Source organism: Bombina bombina, chromosome 7, assembly GCF_027579735.1.
Source record: "Bombina bombina isolate aBomBom1 chromosome 7, aBomBom1.pri, whole genome shotgun sequence".
Classification (NCBI taxonomy): Eukaryota; Metazoa; Chordata; class Amphibia; order Anura; family Bombinatoridae; genus Bombina; species Bombina bombina.
Genome location: NC_069505.1, coordinates 589,394,911 through 589,418,549, shown reverse-complemented (window position 1 = coordinate 589,418,549; position 23,639 = coordinate 589,394,911). Strand labels below are relative to the sequence as shown.

The 23,639-nt window shown below is 37.5% G+C and overlaps 1 long non-coding RNA gene across 1 annotated transcript; it reads right to left on the bottom strand.

Annotated features, from left to right (window-relative positions):
- Window positions 1–11,170: 11,170 nt before the first annotated feature.
- On the bottom strand, window positions 11,171–16,440 carry LOC128636127 (uncharacterized). The gene is made up of 3 exons (XR_008398667.1): window positions 16,342–16,440; window positions 13,357–13,490; window positions 11,171–11,966 (listed from the first exon to the last, which is right to left on the bottom strand). It is a non-coding gene; the product is annotated as an uncharacterized LOC128636127 (long non-coding RNA).
- Window positions 16,441–23,639: the final 7,199 nt, after the last annotated feature.

The window sequence follows — 23,639 nt, the reverse complement described above, 5'->3', positions numbered from 1 at the left end:
GACAGGCGGATTGAGTTAATTTACAAAAATTGTTCTTGAGTTATCAACATTCTGTTTTAATCTTTACCTTTGAAGTTAATTATTAAGCACTAGTGTAATAGAAATAATCTTCTTTTGTAGAAAGTAAAATGTTGGTGTATTTATCTTAATGTTGCCGCGGCCTTTGGCTGCATTGCCTAATATCGAACACTGGGGGCTAGGGCAACAATAATTGAGATGTTGTTTTATTTCTCTATAAAGTGGAAGGTTCTTTAAATCCAGGAATATATATATTTTCATAAATGTACATTCAAGATACTTATTATTTCGCAGCTTTGATTAATCATTTGGTTAATATATATGTTATTATATAATTTAACTGAGCATGTATATTTTAAGACTAGACATGGGTATACTGAAGAGTATGGATTCTTGTATATTAATTTAAATATTAGACATGGTCATAATATTAAATATTATAAATATATATATATATATATATATATATATATACATACTACTGATAATATCTTAAGAGATTAACTTAATAGTCATTTTGCAAACAGGATCTTCTTTTTATTGTCTCCTGTTTGAAAAACAAAGTGGTGATTCAAGTTGGGTGAGTTATGGTGTCGCCGATTTATGACATTTAACTCCAAAAATATAAATAATTGCTACCAATCACATTTATACTCCCCATTAGAGTTTAATTTGCTATGAAGGATTGATATTCGCCAACAACTTGTCAGTGCATATTGTTTGAATGTAAAAAAACACAATGATCAAGTAACCACAAATCGTTATGTTCTTTCCAAAATTATGAATTGTATTCTATTTTCCAGTGCATTTGAGCTTTCACTTCGAGGACATAATGAACGCGATGATTCATTAAATATTGGGAGACTTAAAAGGATTGTAATTTATTACTTAGTTAGTATGATACTAATAATCAGCTATACTATTAAATATTTGAAATCAATTGATTAATCATTTCATATTCTGATATTACATTGCATTTAATTAGAATTCTGTAGTGATTAATTTATTGTAACAATATTTATATTTCCTTATTATCCCACTTTAATATAAATATATTCCATATTTGAAGTCATTCCTTAATAAAGCTTGCATCGATTCTGAGCTAGAAAACCTTTCCAGACGTATATGTGGATTCACACCTTCAAAAGTAATGTTAGTCTCATCATTTGTATACCATACAAGGGATAATTACTTACTTTCCTGAAGATTGAGCATATCTGAACTAAAGTACAGAATTGTTTCTCTGTCACCCCAGAGAGGTAACATGGTTATCTTGTTTGTAGAGATCTAATCTCATTAAGCGATGAAGTAAAGAATCTTTTGAAGCTTAAACTTTAACAAATGTTCCCTTTGTATATTTTTTAGATATCCTGCCTGTGAGCTGTATTGGAGCATAGTATTTATATATAATTGATGTTACATTTCATATCTGAGTACATTACTTTAATACAGTTTGTGTGCATGAAATCATATACAGTTGTATGCAAAAGTTTAGGCACCTCTGACAATTTCCATGATTTTCAGTTATAAATAATTGGCTGTTTGGATCAGTAATTTCATTTTGATCTATCAAATAAATGAAGGACACAGTAAAAATTCAGTAGTGAAATTAGGTTTATTGGATTAACAGAAAATGTGCAATATGCATCAAAACAAAATTAGACAGGTGCATACATTTGTGCACCCTTGTTATTTTGTTGATTTGAATACCTGGAACTACCTAGCACTGATTAATTGGAAGACAAAATTAGTTTGGTGAGCCCATTAAGCCTTAAACTTCATAGACAGGTGTATCCAATCATGAGAAAAGGTTTTAAGGTGGCCAATTGCAAGTTGTTCTCTATGACTCTCCTCTGAAGAGTGGCAACATAGGGGCCACAAAACAACTCTCAAATGACCTAAAAACAAAGATTGTTCAACATCATGGTTTAGAGGAAGGCTACAAAAAGCTATTGCATAGATTTAAGATGTCAGTGTCCACTGTGAGGAACATAGTCAGCATGGTGAGGATATGGAAGACCACAGGCACAGTTCTTGTTAAGGCCAGAAGTGGCAGGCCAAGTAAAATATCGGATAGGCAAAGGATGATAAGAACAGTCAAAAACAGCCCACAGACCACCTCCAAAGACCTGTACTACTGGGAATATTGTTGAGAGTCTCATGGATTCCACTCAATATCAGCAGATACTTGAGAATAATGTTGAGGAATCAGTCACAAACTTCAGTTGAAGTCACCCCAGGCCGGGGCTGGATATCTCAAGAAGACGATGACCAAAAACACTGCTGGTTCAAATGGGTGGGGCCATTTGATGGGCGTGACTTTTGAAAAGGGGTGTGGCTTTTAAAAGGGCATGGCTTGTTAAAAGGGGCGTGGTTTTAAAAAAAGGGGCTTGTTTTTCCAAAGGGGCGTGGCTTTCTAATAGGGGCAGGGTCTTGTGCACCCCCATCCTAAAAATTCACCAGCTGCCACTGTACCTATATCATTTTTATCAGACTGTGTTATTATGAGTGTAACTGTACTTTTGAATGTATTTTTGTAGAATTTTTTCCCCCTTTTTTGTCTCGCTCGGAAGACGTGCTAAACCGATGAGTGTAAATCAAGATTGCGCACACACGTTCACATTTACTTTCAACTTGTAATATGTGCTCCTTCCGACACGCGCAAACAGCCAAGATAAACCTGATATCACGCGTGAAACAGTTAGCACGCCACTCGCAATCTAGCCCATAGATGGGTATATTTGTCTGATTATTTACAGCATTATACACTATATGTTTGAGTTACTCAGTTTGGTTTGCATTTTGGTGAATAGAGTCTGCTCATTATAAAAGAGTTTGGCATATTCCGAGTTCTATGCTATATGTGTTTCTACTGAACCACTGAGACACTATAACATTCTCTCTCTTTTGTGGGGATCATTATCGCTTACAGTAAGTATTTATTTATATTTATAACATTGCTTTAGAAGCAGTTAACCGGTTATCTTAACATAAAGAAAAAAATCATCCATAGTTAATATGTATGGTGTCTGTTGTGGATAGTAACAGCATTGTAACAGTTAACATTTTGGTTATGTTTATGCTCTGACAAATTTTGTTCATGTGGTCGAATATTGAATCTGAGTTTGTTACCAATATTTACAATGGCAATAACAAATATATACAACAAAGTTAAACAAAAATCTGTTTGTGTATCATTCGACTTGCTGAATCTATCTATCTATCTATCTATCTATCTATCTAACTATCTATCTATGGCTGTTTTGTAGGGGTACTCACTGGTACTGAGTGCCACCACCTCTGCTGTCTCTTAACAAGTAATATTTGTAATCCTCATGTAAATATTCTAGTTTTCACAAGAGGGGGATGCAAAATATACCAAGAATTATAAATAGCTGTGACCCTTTGCATTTCTCAAAATTAAAGAGCGCAATATATCAATCAATAATCAATGAGTATCGGCATCTTTTTTTTGAGTACCGGCTCTTTTTTTTTTTATACAAAAAAAGCACTGTATATATGTATATATATATATATATATATATATATATATATATATATATACTGTATATATATATATATATATATATATATATATATATACATATATACTGTATATATACACAGAGAGAAGCGCACTCACAGGAACGAACAACCAGCTCAATACCATTGTTAGCCTGTTCTATGGCGATTTACCAACTGGGTGCAGCTTCTTTTAGCCCAGTAATGCTTTTCACAGAGTAGAACTTTCCTGTAGTATATCAGTCTGATCCCGCCTATTACAGTCAGTCCAGCGCTGAAATACCAGGCAATACCACTCTAAAAAAGGAACACAGCAACCCCAGACGATTGTTTCGGCCTTCATTGGGCCTCATCAGTGAGGTGTAGCCATATTCCTCTAAGCACACTGAGCAAGGAGTCCACGTCTGGTTTCCCCTTTTACCCATAGGGAGACTAAATACATACAGAGAGAAGTGCACTCACATGAACGAACAACCAGCTCAATACCATTGTTAGCCTGTTCTATGGTGATTTACCACCTGGCGCTGGACTGGCTGTAATAGGCGGGATCAGACTGATATACTGCAGGAAAGTTCTACTCTGTGAAAAGCATTACTGGGCTAAAAAGCTGCACCCAGGTGGTAAATCGCCAGGCTAACAATGGTATTGAGCTGGTTATTCGTTCCTGTGAGTGCACTTCTCTCTGTATATATATATTTATATATATATATATATATATATATATATATATACATATATGTCTGTATGTATATATATATATAGTATATAAAGATAGATATCTATAGATATATATTAGGATCAAAGGAAAAACAACACTAGATATAAACACAAATAAAATGTCTTCATATACTGAAATGAGTATATATTTTTATTATATAAAAAAAATTAAAGAATATTCAACATACAAGTAAGTGAATATATTTATCAGATGTACATCAATTGCATATGGAATGCATTTGCAACACAAAGAAAAAGAAGTGTATTTTTAAATACAGTACATTATTGTTATATCCATTTAAAAATCTATAAAATGCAATTACAATGAATGTTCAATGGAATATTTCTTATGTATTCATTAGTCGCATATAGGATACATTTGCAACAATACAAAAGTTATTAAAATTTACTACATTGTTGTTTTATCCCCCATTAGATCTAATGCATGCAGCTGCAGTTTATAGTCAAAGCTCCAGGGACAAACTAAGATACATTTTTATATCTATTCCTTCAGGGCAATTGAATATGACTCTTGTAACATGTTAGTACTCTTCTTTAGCAGCAATGAGAAGAGCAATAAAAGTAGGTAAAAAAAACACTCAAATTAACGTTTAAAAATATACACTTTAAATAAAATGAAAATAAGAGTAACAATACACTTGCCTGGTAATACTCCTCCACTATGTGTTTCAGGGACACGCCTCTTTATCAGGTGTGATTAGACATGGGCAAATATATGTACACAAAATTACAATCTCCCCTAATTTCAATGGTTCATGAGGTACTAAAAATAATTAGGCCTCTAGTAATGGTTATGAACGAGGAGTGGTGCTGTGCGGTGGTTCATTAGAAAATACAAATTGTCAAAATAGAAATCCACAGAAAAGACTGCACATATAGCTCTCTCTGCCAAGACTAAATGGAGAGAACAAAAATAATTAAAATATAACTTTTAATAGAGAAATTAAAATAAGGGACCCACTGGGACATATATATAAAAACAACAAAAGAGCTGAAAAATAATAACTACAGGTGCTATAGTGGTTACAGTTGTGGTATAAATATTGATACTCTATACAAATTCCCCATTGTTCAGGGTTTGAATCTGGGTGAAATAGAGAACTTCAAGAATAGTGTGTATGTGATTATCTTATGCTTCAACACCTGTATAGATTGGTTACACAATATGTTAAAACCCACCCACTAATATTGCGAAATTATAGAGTTTGAAAGTCGCACGGGTGAAGGGTAAAAACATAAGTAAACAATTTAATCTCCTATGTATCTTATTTAAGATGGGAAATAACTTTGGTTATAACATCTATTAATAACCCAGAATTGTTGCGTGGGTATTTTTCCCACATAGGAGATTAAAAATACCAGGCTCGCCGCAAACACAAGTTATGAAGCAGCGGTCTAAAGACCACTGCTCCATAACCTGTCAGCCTGCTCTAAGGCTGCGGACAGACATCGCCAGAAATCAATCGATCGAATACGATCAGTTTGATTGACACCCCCTGCTAGCGACTGATTGGCCGCGAATCTGCTGGGGGCGGCATTGCACCAGCAGTTCACAAGAACTGCTGGTGCAATGATAAATGCCAAGAGCGTATGCTGTTGGCATTTATCAATGTGCGGCGGACATGATCCGCAATATCCGCTCGCACAATGATAATTCGGCCCCCTAGTCTCTATCCAATCCCCTTTCCCTAATTAATTAATTAAAAGGACAGGAAACCCCACAGTTTTCTTTCATGATTTGGATATTACATATTATTAATATATATATTTTATACAATTTTAAACAAGTTTCCAATTTACTTTACCATTATCAAATTTGCTTTGTTCTCTTGTTATCCTTTTTTAAATGAACAGCATTGCTCTACTGGCAGCTAGCTAAACACATAGTTAGCCAATCACAAGAGACAAAGGTGTGCAGGCACCAATCAGCACCTAGCTCCCACTAGTGTAGGATATGTGCGTATTGTTTTTCATCAAGGGATACCAAGAGAACAAAGCACATTTGAAAATAGAAGTGAATTTAAAAGAGTCTTAAAACTACCTGCTCTATCTGATTCTTGCAAGTTTAATTTTGCCTTTCCTATCCCACTAAGAAGCAGCTCAATTCTCAGGCTGCTGATTCCTAGAGAGAGAATCTTTTGTTTCACCTGATGAGAGCAGGGAGAAGTGAAAACCGTTAAACAGAAAGGTTGTTGAGAACTGTTATATTGTTTGTTAGGTTGTTCTACTGGTTAGTTAGGTTTACTATGGCCTAGATTTGGAGTTTGGCGGTAGCCGTGAAAACCAGCGTTAGAGGCTCCTAACGCTGGTTTTAGGCTACCGCCGGTATTTGGAGTCAGTCAAAAAAGGGTCTAACGCTCACATTTCAGCCGCGACTTTTCCATACCGCAGATCCCCTTACGTCAATTGCGTATCCTATCTTTTCAATGGGATCTTCCTAACTCTGGTATTTAGAGTCGTGGCTGAAGTGAGCGTTAGAAATCTAACGACAAAACTCCAGCCGCAGAAAAAAGTCAGTAGTTAAGAGCTTTTTGGGCTAACGCCGGTTCATAAAGCTCTTAACTACTGTGCTCTAAAGTACACTAACACCCATAAACTACCTATGTACCCCTAAACTGAGGTCCCCCCACATCGCCGCCACTCGATTAAATTTTTTTAACCCCTAATCTGCCGACCGCCACCTACGTTATACTTATGTACCCCTAATCTGCTGCCCCTAACACCGCCGACCCCTATATTATATTTATTAACCCCTAATCTGCCCCCCACAACGTCGCCGCCAACTACCTACAATAATTAACCCCTAATCTGCCGACCGCAAAGCGCCGCTACTTAAGTTATCCTTATGTACCCCTAATCTGCTGCCCCTAACACCGCCGACCCCTATATTATATTTATTAACCCCTAATCTGGCCCCACAACGTCGCCTCCACCTGCCTACACTTATTAACCCCTAATCTGCCGAGCGGACCGCACCGCTACTTCATTAAATTTATTAACCCCTAAAGCTAATTCTAACCCTAACCCTAACACCCCCCTAAGTTAAATATAATTTTATTCTAACGAAATAAATTAACTTTTATTAAATAACTTATTCCTATTTAAAGCTAAATACTTACCTGTAAAATAAACCCTAATAGAGCTACAATATAACGAATAATTACATTGTAGCTATTTTAGGATTAATATTTATTTTACAGGCAACTTTGTAATTATTTTAACCAGGTACAATAGCTATTAAATAGTTAAGAACTATTTAATAGTTACCTAGTTAAAATAATAACAAAATTACCTGTAAAATAAATCCTAACCTAAGTTACAATTAAACCTAACACTATACTATCATTAAATTAATTAAATAAAATACCTACAATTACCTACAATTAAACCTAACACTACACTATCAATAAATTAATTAAATACAATATCTACAAATAACTACAATGAAATAAACTAACTAAAGTACAAAAAATAAAAAAGAACTAAGTTACAAAAAATAAAAAAATATTTACAAACATAAGAAAAATATTACAACAATTTTAAACTAATTACACCTACTCTAAGCCCCCTAATAAAATAACAAAGCCCCCAAAATAAAAAAATGCCCTACCCTATTCTAAATTACTAAAGTTCAAAGCTCTTTTACCTTACCAGCCCTGAACAGGGCCCTTTGCGGGGCATGCCCAAGAAATTCAGCTCTTTTGCCTGTAAAAAAACACATACAATACCCCCCAAAAAAAATTACAACCCACCACCCACATACCCCTAATCTAACCCAAACCCCCCTTAAATAAACCTAACACTAAGCCCCTGAAGATCTTCCTACCTTATTTTCACCTCACCAGGTATCACCGATCCGTCCTGGCTCCAAAATCTTCATCCAAGCCCAAGCGGGGGCTAGACATCCACCATCTGACGGCTGAAGAAGTCCAGAAGAGGGTCCAAAGTCTTCATCCTATCCGGGAAGAAGAGTAGATCCGGACCGGCAACCATCATCTTCCAAGCGGCATCTTCTATCTTCATCCGATGAGGACCGGCTCCATCTTGAAGACCTCCATCGCGGATCCATCCTTCTTCTCCGACGACTAGACGACGAATGACGGTTCCTTTAAATGACGTCATCCAAGATGGCGTCCCTCGAATTCCGATTGGCTGATAGGATTCTATCAGCCAATCGGAATTAAGGTAGGAATATTCTGATTGGCTGATGGAATCAGCCAATCAGAATCAAGTTCAATCCGATTGGCTGATCCAATCAGCCAATCAGATTGAGCTCGCATTCTATTGGCTGTTCCGATCAGCCAATAGAATACGAGCTCAATCTGATTGGCTGATTGGATCAGCCAATCGGATTGAACTTGATTCTGATTGGCTGATTCCATCAGCCAATCAGAATATTCCTACCTTAATTCCGATTGGCTGATAGAATCCTATCAGCCAATCGGAATTCGAGGGACGCCATCTTGGATGACGTCATTTAAAGGAACCGTCATTCGTCGTCTAGTCGTCGGAGAAGAAGGATGGATCCGCGATGGAGGTCTTGAAGATGGAGCCGGTCCTCATCGGATGAAGATAGAAGATGCCGCTTGGAAGATGATGGTTGCCGGTCCGGATCTACTCTTCTTCCCGGATAGGATGAAGACTTTGGACCCTCTTCTGGACTTCTTCAGCCGTCGGATGGTGGAAGTCTAGCCCCCGCTTGGGCTTGGATGAAGATTTTGGAGCCAGGACGGATCGGTGATACCTGGTGAGGTGAAGATAAGGTAGGAAGATCTTAAGGGGCTTAGTGTTAGGTTTATTTAAGGGGGGTTTGGGTTAGATTAGGGGTATGTGGGTGGTGGGTTGTAATGTTGGGGGGGGTATTGTATGTGTTTTTTTTACAGGCAAAAGAGCTGAATTCTTTGGGGCATGTCCCGCAAAGGGCCCTGTTCAGGGCTGGTAAGGTAAAAGAGCTTTGAACTTTAGTAATTTAGAATAGGGTAGGGAATTTTTTTTTATTTTGGGGGGCTTTGTTATTTTATTAGGGGGCTTAGAGTAGGTGTAATTAGTTTAAAATTGTTGTAATATTTTTCTTATGTTTGTAAATATTTTTTTATTTTTTGTAACTTAGTTCTTTTTTATTTTTTGTACTTTAGTTAGTTTATTTCATTGTAGTTATTTGTAGATATTGTATTTAATTAATTTATTGATAGTGTAGTGTTAGGTTTAATTGTAGGTAATTGTAGGTATTTTATTTAATTAATTTAATGATAGTATAGTGTTAGGTTTAATTGTAACTTAGGTTAGGATTTATTTTACAGGTAATTTTGTTATTATTTTAACTAGGTAACTATTAAATAGTTCTTAACTATTTAATAGCTATTGTACCTGGTTAAAATAATTACAAAGTTGCCTGTAAAATAAATATTAATCCTAAAATAGCTACAATGTAATTATTCGTTATATTGTAGCTATATTAGGGTTTATTTTACAGGTAAGTATTTAGCTTTAAATAGGAATAATTTATTTAATAAGAGTTAATTAATTTCGTTAGATTAAAATTATATTTAATTTAGGGGGGTGTTAGTGTTAGGGTTAGACTTAGCTTTAGGGGTTAATACATTTATTAGAATAGCGGTGAGCTCCAGTCGGCAGATTAGGGGTTAATGTTTGAAGTTAGGTGTCGGCGATGTTAGGGAGGGCAGATTAGGGGTTAATACTATTTATTATAGGGTTAGTGAGGCGGATTAGGGGTTAATAACTTTATTATAATAGCGGTGCGGTCCGGTCGGCAGATTAGGGGTTAATAAGTGTAGGTAGCTGGCGGCGACGTTGTGGGGGGCAGATTAGGGGTTAATAAATATAATATAGGGGTCGGCGGTGTTTGGGACAGCAGATTAGGGGTACATAGGGATAATGTAAGTAGCGGCGGTTTACGGAGCGGCAGATTAGGGGTTAATAATAATATGCAGGGGTCAGCGATAGCGGGGGCGGCAGATTAGGGGTTAATAAGTGTAAGGTTAGGGGTGTTTAGACTCGGGGTACATGTTAGGGTGTTAGGTGCAGACGTAGGAAGTGTTTCCCCATAGCAAACAATGGGGCTGCGTTAGGAGCTGAACGCAGCTTTTTTGCAGGTGTTAGTTTTTTTTTCAGCTCAAACAGCCCCATTGTTTCCTATGGGGGAATCATGCACGAGCACGTTTTTGAGGCTGGCCGCGTCCGTAAGCAACTCTGGTATCGAGAGTTGCAGTAGCGTTAAATATGCCTGTACGCTCCCTTTTTGGAGCCTAACGCAGCCATTCTGTGGACTCTCAATACCAGAGTTATTTTAAAGGTGCGGCCAGAAAAAAAGCCAGCGTTAGCTACGCGGGTCGTTACCGACAAAACTCTAAATCTAGCCGTAAGTGTTTAGTTAGTGCTGCTAAAGAGCAAGGCTTTTGTTTATAGAGCTTTTTAAATCACCTGTAAATGTGATTAAAAGCCAAGTGTGGCGTATGTTTATTTTTATTCCAAAATGACTATGAAGGATTCTTGGTCCTAACTGCCTTCTCTCCACTTCCCTTCTGGACACACTGTGACACTATATATAAATATAAGTCATTTGAAGCTTTATTTGTATATTCAGTAATCTCACTACATCATGATATATGTTTGTATTGAGGACTAGATTCAGATTGGCGCGCTAACTATTGCAAGCAAGCGAAAAGGGATATATTGTGGTGCTATGGACACGTTGGAAGTAGTGTGCATATTACGAGATGAAAGTAAATGCGTTCGCTTGAGTGCAATTGAATTTGATGCGCGTTGAGATAGTACAACTTCAGAGTTCTGCTTAACTGTTACGCGAGACTAAAAAGTGGGAAAAAACATAAAATATAGGTGTATAAGTTCAGTTACACTCATAATAACACTGTATGATAAAAATGATTTAATAAAAATATTACATTAAAAAGTTATAAGGGTTCAAAGATATGAGGTACCAGGTGTACAAAAAAAATGGAAGGCAAAGCACTTAAACATAGAGATACATAGATATACATGTCTGAATATGTATATGTAAGTATGTATGTATATATATATATGTGTGTATATGTGTGTACATATGTGTATATAAGTATTTACAGACATATACGCACATATAAACACACAGATACATATATATACTGTATATAACATTTTTGTGTGCATTGGGTTAGTGCTCGTGCAAAAATGTTTTTACTTTCATCTTTTACTTTCAAAAGCCTCCGTCTAGCGGAATTAACAAGCGAGCAGGAGTGCAAACTACCGCTCCACTCGTAATCTAGCTCTGAATTTGAACTTTTATAAAGGCAGTATAGATATTATATAGATATTATATAGATATTGTTATTGGCATTTACAACTGCAACCTTTTTATTTGCCCTCATCATAAGGGTCTACATCCCATAATTTCCCATATATGACACGGGAAATTTTAGGTCTTCCGGTTCCAGACTTCACAATCACGACGCTCATATTAGATGGAATGGTCCTCTGCTCTACCAACTCCGTATTCTCACAATACGGGTTAAAGACTTTCACAGTCACAGGCCCTTCGTCTGTAGCCACATTCCGAATTTTACCGGCCTCCACGTACATCCGATCTTCACGTTCATTAGGGTGAACGACAATGATAAAAACTTCTTTCCCAAACTTGTTAGCAATGTGAGTATTCTGTGCACCTGCCATAGCTAAAAAACAAAATAAAAAAGGAACGTTAAACAGCACAATAGGAGGGATTATAAGGAGAAATTATATGAAATGAAAGTATGAATTACAGGTCCATATATATATACATACATATACATATATATACACACACAGTGTGTATATATATATATATATATATATATATATAGTGTATTGTGGTATAATGCTCACTACAATATTCATGTCAGATAGTGTAGGTGCGATCTTACCATTAGATAATAGATTTCTACGAAAATCCATGAGGGATAAAGCTCACTCACTAAATGAATGGAGCGCAAAGAATTTGTTAAAGTAGTCCTTTGCTATACCCCTTCCATGGTTTTGAAAGTACAATAGCAATAGATAAGCGCTAAGATATTTAGGATTACATGCAAGTAAGTGCAACACTTAACCAATGATTTGTAATGCAAGCTCAATAAGCGCGATACTGCCGCTTCCTATTAAAAGTGTAGTGCGTGCTATTTATATATTGGGTGCATTTTAACCAACAACTTCACAACTTTATTGATTGCTTGTGGCCCGGATCAAAATAATGTACAATGCATTCTTAATGGTGCTTGACAAACCTGGCCCTACGTGTTTCCTTTCTAATTTCTTATGCCATCCTATCATTGCTGTTTCTTCCCTTAATCTCTCTCAACTCCATTTTACATTTCTGGGTGAGACTAGATAGTAGGAGGAGAGAGTCTGGGTGGTTTGGGGGAGTGGCTAGTTGCCAAGAAGTGTGGCTTGACAATCTGTTGGTGTGATTGGGGCTGTTTAGGCAAGGACAAATATTTGTGGGTGGGGTTTAGGTCATGATCTGGGATATATAAAGGAAAGGAAAAGCAACTAGGGGTACACTTGTGAATAAGGGCTCCCAAATCACGATCATTGTACAAAATGCAGGACAGTTGAAGGCTTTGCTCTCCTTATCTTACAATATTGTTTTACTTCACTCTCATACTCCTACAACTCTTCAAACCTTTTTCTCACCCCCCCCCCCCCTCTCAGAGCACAATATCTACATTCTGGCTTCTTTCTATTGCTTCATATCCAGTAAATCTGCTTTCCTTGTCTAATATCTCCACCATCTACATCATTATGTTGTGTCCTCCCCAATTTTCTTCCCTCTCCCCCTCCCTCCCCTTATTTTTATCCCCATGTATCCTTGTGTTCTGTTCCCTCTAATATCTGCTTTGTTTCTTCTGTCTCTTTTTTTTATCTCCTCTGTACTCTCTATCTTCTCACTTGGTTAAAAGAGAAAATAAAGTAATTTAATATAAACATGCACAATATATGTCTGCAGAAATGTAATGTTTTATAAGCAATTACATTTCCAACTTTGCAGTCTTGAGACACAGCCTTTGAAATCCTCTTAAATATACTTACCTCTTTATATTTGGTGTGGCCTATTAACTTCAAATTCAAACGAGGACATGTAGTGTTTCAAACAATCACAATGTTAGATGAAGCTGGGTAATGAAAAACTAAGGAATAATTTTCAAGATGGACTCCGGGTCTCTCTGTGGGGAGCACAATTACAAAAACATTGAGTGAATACGTAATACAAGAATAATTGTCTAATTCAAATTCAAATTCAAAGTCTATTATAAGTTCAAAAATAAACATAACCACTAGGTTTTATTGTTGTACAATAATTATATATGGCTCTCAAATAATTATTTGTGTGTTCAAAATTAGACATGACTAAGAGCACTTAGATCCCTTAAATATGCACTTTTCACAAGTACGACACTAAACAATTACAGTTAAACTTTTCAGAGATCACTGACTGACCTTGGTTTCACTACTTGTGGTCCAAACTCCCTCCCCACCAAATTCCTCCCCCTAGCAGCCTAACTACAGGCTCTCCACCTCTGCAGGGTTAAAGCTCCCTCCACTCCGATTGGCTCTCTGTTCTGAGGGCCACCTTGAGTGCTGTCTTTTAGGGAGTCATTTAGAAAACTCACCCTTGTTAAAGGGACATGAAACCAAGATATTTTTATTTCATGATTTAGCTAGAACATACAATATTAAACAACTAATATCAACTTTGCTTCATGCGCTTGAGCTAGGAGCTAGATGGTGATTGGTAGCTCCATATATATATATACGCCTCTTGGGATTGGCTTACCAATGTGTTAAGCTAGATCCCAGTAGAGCATTGCTGCTAATTCAAAAAAGGATACCAAGAGAATGAAGTAAGATTGATAATAGAAGTAAATTAGAAAAAACTATTTATATTACTCTAGGCGATAAGCTTGCCCAGAGGGCAGTCTATTTAAAATTACTGAAAAAAATACCCCCTAATCTAAACTAAACTACCAATAGCCCTTAAAAGGGCCTTTTGTAGGGCATTGCCCTAAGTTAAACAGCTCTTTTACCAATTACTCCCTAAAAGTAAAACCCCCACACAACTAACCCCCAAAATAAAAAAAAAATAAGTCTAAAAAAACCTAAGCTACCCATTGCCCCTAAAGGGCAAACAGCTCTTTTGCACCCATAAAAAAATCAAAAATCCCTAATCTAAAAAAAAAAACACCCCCCCAAAAAACTGTCTAACCCTGAAATAGGTACTCACAGTTCCTGAAGTCCGACGGCGAAGGTCTTCTTCCAGGGGGTGAAGGTCTTCATCTAGCACGGGGAAATCTTCTATTTTCATCCGGAGCGAAGGCATCGAGCAGAGGTGATCGTGGAGCGGAGGTGACCGTGGAGCAGGACCGGCAATCGAGGAGCAGGACTGTCCATCGCGGAGCATGACCGGCGTGGAGGATCCTCTTCATGAGGTTGCCGCCACATACTGAATATTTAATACAAGGTACCCCATTTAGGTACCTTGCATTCCTTTTGGCTGAAATTTTGAAATCTGCCAATATGATTTAATTAGCTCTCATCCGAATTGGCTGATTTCAAAATTTCAGCCAATAGGAATGCAAGGTACCCCAATATAAATGGGGTACCTTGCATTCAATCTTCAGTGTGCTGGTCCTGCTTCGCCATTGCCGGTCCTGCTCCACAATCACCTCCGCTCCACGCCGCCTTTGCTCTGGATGAAGATAGAAGATGTCCCCGCGCTGGATGAAGACCTTCACCGTCTGGAAGAAGACCTTCGCCGACGGACTTCAGGAACTGTGAGTACCTATTTCGGGTTTAGACTTCATTTTTTTTTTTTTTGGTGGGTGGTATTTTTTTTTAGATTAAGGATTTTTTTTTATGGGCGCAAAAGAGCTGTTTGTAAAAGAGCTGATTGACCTTTTAAGGGTAATGCCCATACAAATGCACCTTTAGGGGCAATGGGTAGCTTAGGTTTTTTTAGACTTAGGTTTTCTTATTTTGGAGGGTTGGTTGGGTGGGGGGTTTTACTGTTAGGGGGTAATTGGTAAAAATTTTTAGGTAAAAGAGCTGTTTAACCCTACAAAAGGCTTTTTTAAGGGCTATTGATAGTTTAGTTTAGATAAGGGGTTGTTTTTATTTTGGGGGGGCTTATTTATTTTCATAGGGGTATTAGATAAGGTTTAATTTTTTTAATTTTTGATAATTTTGTTTTTTGTTTTTCTGTAATTTTAGACTTTTGTTTTTGTAATTTTAGAGTTATTTAATTTAATCTTAGTTTTTGTTTTTTCTTAATTGTAACTTAGTATTTTTTTATTTTATGTAATTGCGGTTTCTTTAGGGGGTGTTAGGTTTGAGAGCTTAGTAATTAAATTAGTTATTTGCGTTGTGGGGGTTGGTGGTTTAGGAGTTAATAGGTTAATTAGGTTTATTGTGATGTGGGGGGTTGGTGGTTTAGGGGTTAATAGGTTAATTAGGTTTATTGTGATGTGGGGGTTGGCGGTTTAGGGGTTAATAGGTTAATTAGGTTTATTGCAATGTGGGGGGTTGGCAGTTTAGGGGTAAATATTTTAATTATGTTATTTGCGTTAGATTTGCTAATTAGGGGTTAATGACTTTATTATTTTGCGATGCGTGGGTTGGCAGTTTAGGTATTGGTTGGTTATTTAACACGCCCCTTTCTGGGCGCACTCATAATCTGACCCAAAATTCTAATTATTCATAGTAAAAATAAGTTTGTTATGTACTTTCATAATTTATTTTGTTCCCTTTTTCTGTGATTTAACTCTACAAATTGTTTTTTTTCCACCACACCAAAAGAGGCTGCAGTACATACGCCAGACTCCACAACCCTGCCCCTGCTACACGCTACATAGCCATTGCTTAATCAGTGAATGAGCTCATTTATATCTCTCCCATAAATGACCCCACAAAAATGATAAGATACAAAGTAGTCTGACAACCCTTTTGCTATTACTAGACTACAACTGTTGCTCTCTAGACATTATAGTATGTGTCAGATATAGAAAATGATTATATCACCAGTTCTAATGAAGGGATTCCATATCCGTCTTGAACAGTGATTAGATGAAAAGCCTGTGTGATAATGTACAGCACAGCCAACGAGATTAAGTGAGAAAATGAAAGTAAAAAATAACACAAGAGTATTTTAACTAGAAGAGGGGCATTATGGGAAGTATCTATAAATCACATAATTCTTTCTTTGCTGACTGACAGGTTAAACCTGTCTGTTTATTACTTTCCTTATAACTGGATAATTCATGTTTTGCACACAGTGAATCTGTGAAATGCTTTAAATGAGAGATCTCAGAAGTGTCACTAGAAACCACAGGGCCCAGGTCCAGGAATCTAAGAAGGCCCCCCCACCCCCACCCCCACACCAAAAAAAAAGTGAATTTGATACATATCTTTTTTTTTTTTTTTTTTTAACATTTAACACAGAAAAAAAAAGTGAATCAGATTACGTCTGCAAAAGGAGGTACCCTGTGCCCACAGTCTGTGTGATGGTCTGACCCCCTATTACTGTATATAGTGACACTGTTTAACCCACCAGTACTGTATATAGTGAGTCAGTGACACAGTCTGTAATCTGCCGGTGAGATGGTTGGCCTGACCCTACCCGCCCCAGTACTTTATAAAGTGACCACAGTAGTCTGTGACATGGTCCAGCCCCCCGTACTGTATATAGTGGTACTGTATAGTGGCACTGTTTACCCCCCCCATGCTGTAGTAAGAAAGTCTGTAATTTGCTGGTTCCACAAACATACACATACATACATAAATACACACACAGTCACATACATACACACACACATAAACACCAATGGGTAAAACAGAAACACTAACCCCTGTAGTCAGAGACACTAGTGCAGCATCATGCCACACTCACATGATATCAGTGCAGGCAGTGGCAAGTCAACGTTTTTCATAAAAAAAAAAAAAAATTTGAAGCTGGGCCCCCACCCTTGCGGGCCCAGTCGCAATTGCGACCTCCGCACCCCCTGTAGTTTTGTCCCTGAGAGATCTCAAGTCCTTGGGATACATTTATGAAGCAGCGGATGCTGCTATCTCCCCTCGTATTTTCCGACGATTCGGAAACTGTAGTAAAGAAGCAGCGGACAGCGATCATCCCTATCGGATACGATCGGGTTGATTGACACCCCCTGCTAGTGGCTCTTTCTCTCTCACTCCCTCTTTCTCTTTCTCTCTTTATCACTCTTTTCTTTCTATCTTTCTTTCTTTCTTTCTCTCTCTCTTGCTCTTCTCTCTCTCTCTCTTGCTCTTTTCTTTCTCTCTCTCTCTCTCTCTCTCTCTCTTGCTCTTCTCTCTCTCTCTTTTCTCTCTCTCTCTCGCTCTATTCTTTTTCTCTTTCTTTCTCTCTTTCTCTCTCTCTCTCTCTTGCTCTTCTCTCTCTCTTCTCTCTCTCTCTCTTGCTCTTTTCTTTCTCTCTTTCTCTCTTTCTCACTCTCTCTCTCTTGCTCTGCTCTCTCTCGCTCTCTTCTCTCTCTCTCTCTCTTCTTTCTCTCACTCTCTCTCTCTGTTTCTCTTCTCTCTCTCTCCCTCGTTCTTTTCTTTCTCTCTCTCTTTCTCTCTCTCTTTCTCTCTCTCTCTCTCTCTCTCTCTCTCTCTCTCTCCCTCTCTCTCTCTTTCTCTCTCTTTCTCTCTCTCTCTCTTTCCCTCTCTTTCTCTCTCTCTATTTCTCTCTCTCTCGCTCTTTTCTTTCTCTCTCTCTTTCTCTTGCTCTTCATTCTCTCTCTTTCTCTTTTCTTTCTTTCTCTCTCTCTCTCTCTGTTTCTCTTCTCTCTCTCTCTCTCTCTCTCTCTCGCTCTTTTCTTTCTCTCTTTCTCTCTTGCTCTTTTCTTTCTCTATTTCTCTCTTTCTTCTTGCTCTTCTCTCTCTCTTTTCTTACTCTCTCTCACGCTCTGTTCCCTCTTCTCTTCCCCACTCTCCCCCTGACTCCCCTTCACACTCTCTCCCTCTGTCGCCCTTCTCTCTCCCTCTCTCCTCTTTGGTTTTGCCTTTTTCTACGTGTTCCTCCTCTTTCTATCTCTTCTTCTCTTTCTCTCTTTCTATGGGCCCAATTCTGGCCCAAATTACAAGTGGATCGGTATTTAATGCTCTCGCGCTAACTGCTCTAGAAGTAAGCTTTTTGAGCACGTCAATTGACGCTTGCATTACAAGTTGAAAGTAAAACATTTTGGCTTGCGCGCTAAACTGAAGCCAAATTTAGAATATTGCAATCTCATTAATGTATTCCCCCATAGGAGTCAATGGAGCAAAAAAAGTGGGGAAAAAAAAGCTAACACCCTTCGAACGCATAGGGGCCGATTTATTAAGATGCGAATGCAGCTGTTTCCGTGCAAGCCTTCAGGTTTGCTGGAAACATAAGTTAAGAAGCAGCGGTCATAAGACCACTGCTCCTTAGCTCATCTGCCACCTCTGAGGTGGCGAACAGCAATCATCGCAATCAGGATGATTGACACCCCCAGCTAGCAGTCGATTGGCCGCAAATATGCAGGGGGTGGCATTGCACAAGCATTTCACTAGAAATGCTTGGGCAATATTAAATGCTGATAGCACATTCTGTCTGCATTTAGCAATGTCGGGCGTACATGATCCCCTACAGCAAATCATGTCCGTCCAACAGTTAATAAATCTACCCCATATTCTCAAGTGCGCTAACTCAACATGAAAATATAAATATTTCACATTCCAATGTTCCTCACATAGCAGAATATGTTCCATTTACTCGTAAATACATATTTCTACATATATCTGATGGTATTTTAGTGCAAAATATATCTATACCTTTATATATAGATGATCATATAGAGGTATAGATATATACAGATATATATATAGGGATATCTATTTAAGAATACATAGAACATATTCTGCTATGTTCAGAACATTGGAATTTGAAATATTTACAGTAAATACACAGTATAACACTTAATTAAAAATGAATATTGCATAAATACTATTTTTCATGTTTTCATCAACTTAACTGCAAATTGCTCCAATGCACTTATATATTTATATATACAGTATGTCTATATACGTGTGCATATGTATTTATGTGTTTATATGTGTATATATGTCTGTAAATACATATATACACATATAAATACATATGTACACACATATAAACATATACAGGTGTAACAAGAATAACAACCTTTTTTTCCAGTCATGGGACTGCTATTGAAATGCATTGAACATAAATGCACTAATTAAAATAGCCAGTAGGTGGAGCTGTCCGCTTGTTTTTCAGCAAAGCTAAGCAAGTTTAACAGCCTGAAATTGATCTGTGTACACAGATCAGACCAGATCTATCGAGCAAGATTAAGCAGCCACTTCCCTATTATCTTCCTGTTCAGCAGCTTGAGGTGAGGGTGCCTAACTTCTTATTAATCACTGCAGATTGAAATGCATAGAATAGGTGCAGAACCAATATTATCTAACATGCTAACAATGCAGAGAACTGATTGCAGAAAAATGCAAGTAAAAAAACGTTTTTGTTCATTAAACTTAGTGTGATGATGATACAATCTATATTATTAGGTTTATAATGCTGTTTAGCATTTAAGGTCTTCATTTCAAAGCTTTAAAAATAATGTATTAGGTGTTACTTATGACAATTTTGAGAGGGGCCTGGAACCTAACTCCCTCACTTCCCATTGACTTACATTATAAACTGGGTTTCAATTTACAACGGTTTCAATTTACAACCATTCCTCCTGGAACCTAACCCCGGCGTAAACTGCAGGCTACCTGTATATGTATATATATATATATATATATATATATATATACATACATAAACATCTTTAGACATGTATATATATGTATTTCTATGTTAAAGTCCTTTGCAGGCTTTTTCCCCTAACACCTGAGGCCTCATATCTTTGAGCTCCTATAACTTTTTTGTGCAATATTTCTTTAAATAATTTCTTATTAGATAGTGTTATTATAAGTGTAACTGTACTTTGAAATGTATTTTTGATGTGTTTTGTGACACAAAACAGTTGACCAGAGCTCAGAGGATGCGCTATCCTGATAAGCGTTAACTACAATTGCGCTTAAGCGATTGCGTTTACGTTCAACTTGTAATATGAGCGCAGCATCTGATGCATGAAAACAGCCATGATAAACCCCTTTTCTTTCATGTAATTGGCAAGAGTCCATGAGCTAGTGACGTATGGGATATACAATTCTACCAGGAGGGGCAAAGTTTACCAAACCTCAAAATGCCTATAAATACACCCCTCACCACACCCACAATTCAGTTTTACAAACTTTGCCTCCTATGGAGGTGGTGAAGTAAGTTTGTGCTATGATTTCTACCTTGATATGCGCTTCTCAGCATTTTGAAGCCAGATCCCTCTCAGAGTACAGTGAATGTCAGAGGGATGTGAAGGGAGTATCACCTATTGAATTCTATGGTTTTCCTTGTTACCTCTACTGATAACCGTTTCAGTACTGGTTTGGCTATCTGCTATATTTGGATAGGTGTCTTTCGGTAAGTATGTTTTCATTACTTAAGACACTCTCAGCTATGTTTTGGCACTTTATGTATTAATACAAAGTTCTAAATATATGTATTGTACTTATATTTGCCATGAGTCAGGTTTGTGTATATTTCCTTTTGCAGACTATCAGTTTCATATTTGGTAAAAAACATATTTAGGAAAATATTTTTCTTACCTGGGGTATAGTCTTTTTTCAAATTGACTGCTTTTTCATTAATTTTCGCGGGCAAAATTAGGCTAGCAAGGTCGCAAAATGCTGATGTTTATTGCGTCATTTTTTATGCGAAGGTACGTCCGATAACGCAAATTCGTTGACGCTGAGTTTCCTTGCACAAGGTTGCGTCTGCCATGAGTCATTTCCGGATGTTGTTAGCGCCAAAAAAATCATTTTGCGTTGTGCGTCATACTTGACGCCAAATAATTTAATTATTTAAAACCCCATTCCTATATGCCTCTTGCCTTTTTCTATGTCAGAGGGCTATGCTGTTTGCATTTTTTCCCATTCCTGAAACTGGCATATAAGGAAATTGATCATTTTGCTTTATATGTTGATTTTTCTCTTACATTTGCAAGATGTCTCAATCTGATCCTGTCTCAGAAACCACTGTTGGAACCCTGCTGACTGATAACAGTTCTACCAAAGCTAAGTGTATCTGTTGTAAATTTGTAGAGATTATGAGGCCCATTTATCGAGCTCCGTATGGAGCTTGTGGGCCCGTGTTTCTGGTGACTCTTTAGACTCGCCAGAAACAGCAGTTATGAAGCAGTGGTTTAAAGACCGCTGCTCCATAACCCTGTCCGCCTGCTATGAGCAGGCGGACAGTAATCACCACAATTCAACCCGATCAAGTACGATCGGGTTGATTGACACACCCCTGCTGGCGGCCCATTGGCCGCGAATCTGCAGGAGACGGTGTTGCACCAGCAGCTCTTGTGAGCTGCTGGTGCAATGCTGAATACAGAGATTGTTTTGCTCTCCGCATTGAGCGAAGTCTTGCGGACCTGATCCGCACTGTCGGATCAGGTTCTGCAAGACCTTTGATAAATAGGCCTCTATATCTCCAGCTGTGGTATGTAATAGTTGTCATGATAAGCTTTTACCTGCAGAGAATGTACCCATCAGTAATAGTACAATGCCTGTTGTTCCTTCAACATCTAATGTACATGATATCCCTGTGAATATAAAAGATTTTATTGCTGATGCGATTCAGAAGGCTTTGTCTGCTATCCTGCCTTCTAATAAACGTAAAAGGTCTTTTAAAACTTCTCATAATGTTGATTACATTTTAAATGACCAACAACATACTGAATTATCCTCCTCTGATGAGGATCTATCTGATTCAGAAGATCCTTCCTCAGATATTGACACTGACAAATCTACTTATTTATTTAAAATTGAGTATATTCGTTCCTTGTTAAAAGAGGTGTTGATTACATTGGATATTGAGGAAACTAGTCCTATTGATATTAAAACTAGTAAATGTTTAAATTCTGTTTATAAACTCCTGCCGTTACTCCAGAGGTTTTTCCAGTTAATGATGCTATTTCTGATATGATTTCTAAGGAATGGAATAGGCCTGGTACTTCTTTTATCCCTTCTTCAAGGTTTAAAAAATGGTATCCTTTGTCAGCAGTTAGATTGGAGTTTTGGGAAAAGATCCCCAAAGTTGATGGGGCTATTTCTACTCTTGCCAAACGTACTACTATTCTTAGGGAAGATAGTACTTCCTTTAAGGACCTTTTAGATAGGAAACTTGAATCTTATCTAAGGAAATCTTTTTTATATTCTGGCTATCTTCTCAGACCTGCCATTTTTCTGGCTGATGTTACAGCTGCATCAACTTTTTGGTTGGAAAGTTTAGCGCAACAGGAAATGGATCCTGATTTGTCTAGCATTGTTCACTTGCTTCAACATGCTAATCATTTTATCTGTGATGCCATTTTTGATATAATCAAAATTGATGTTAAATCTATGCCATTAGCTATTTTAGCTAGAAGAGCTTTGTGGCTCAAATATTGGGATGCTGACATGGTATCTAAGTCTAGATTACTATCTCTTTCTTTCCAAGGTAATAATTTATTTGGTTCTCAGTTGGATTCGATTATTTCAACTATCACTGGGGGGAAGGGAGTTTTTTTGCTTCAGGATAAAAGACCTAAGGGTAAATCTAAAGCTTCTAACCGTTTTCGTTCCTTTCAACAAAATAAGGAACAGAAACCTAATCCTTCTCCCAAATAATCTGGTTCCAATCAGAAAGCTTCTTCAAGTTGGAATAAATACAAACCATTTAAGAAACCAAAGCCAGCTCCCAAGTCTGCATGAAGGTGCGGCCCTCATTCCAGCTCAGCTGGTAGGGGGCAGATTAAGATTCTTCAAAGTCATTTTGGCAGATTCTGTCCAAAATCAATGGATTCAGAGTATTGTCTCTCAAGAGTACCAAATAGGATTCAGAGTAAGACCTCCTGTGAGAAGATTTTTTCTCTCACACATCCCAGCAAATCCAGTAAAGGCTCAGACTTTTCTGAAGTGTGTTTCAGACCTGGAGCTTTCAGGGGTAATCATACCAGTTCCATTTCAGGAACAGGGTCTGGGGTTTTATTCAATCTATTCATTGTCCCAAAGAAAGAAAATTCATTCAGGCCAGTTCTGTATCTGAAAATGTTGAATCGTTTTGTAAGAGTGCCAACTTTCAAAATGGTGACTATAAGGACTATTCTGCCTTTTGTTCAGCAAGGGCATTATATGTCCACAATAGACTTACAGGATGCATATCGTCATATTCTGAT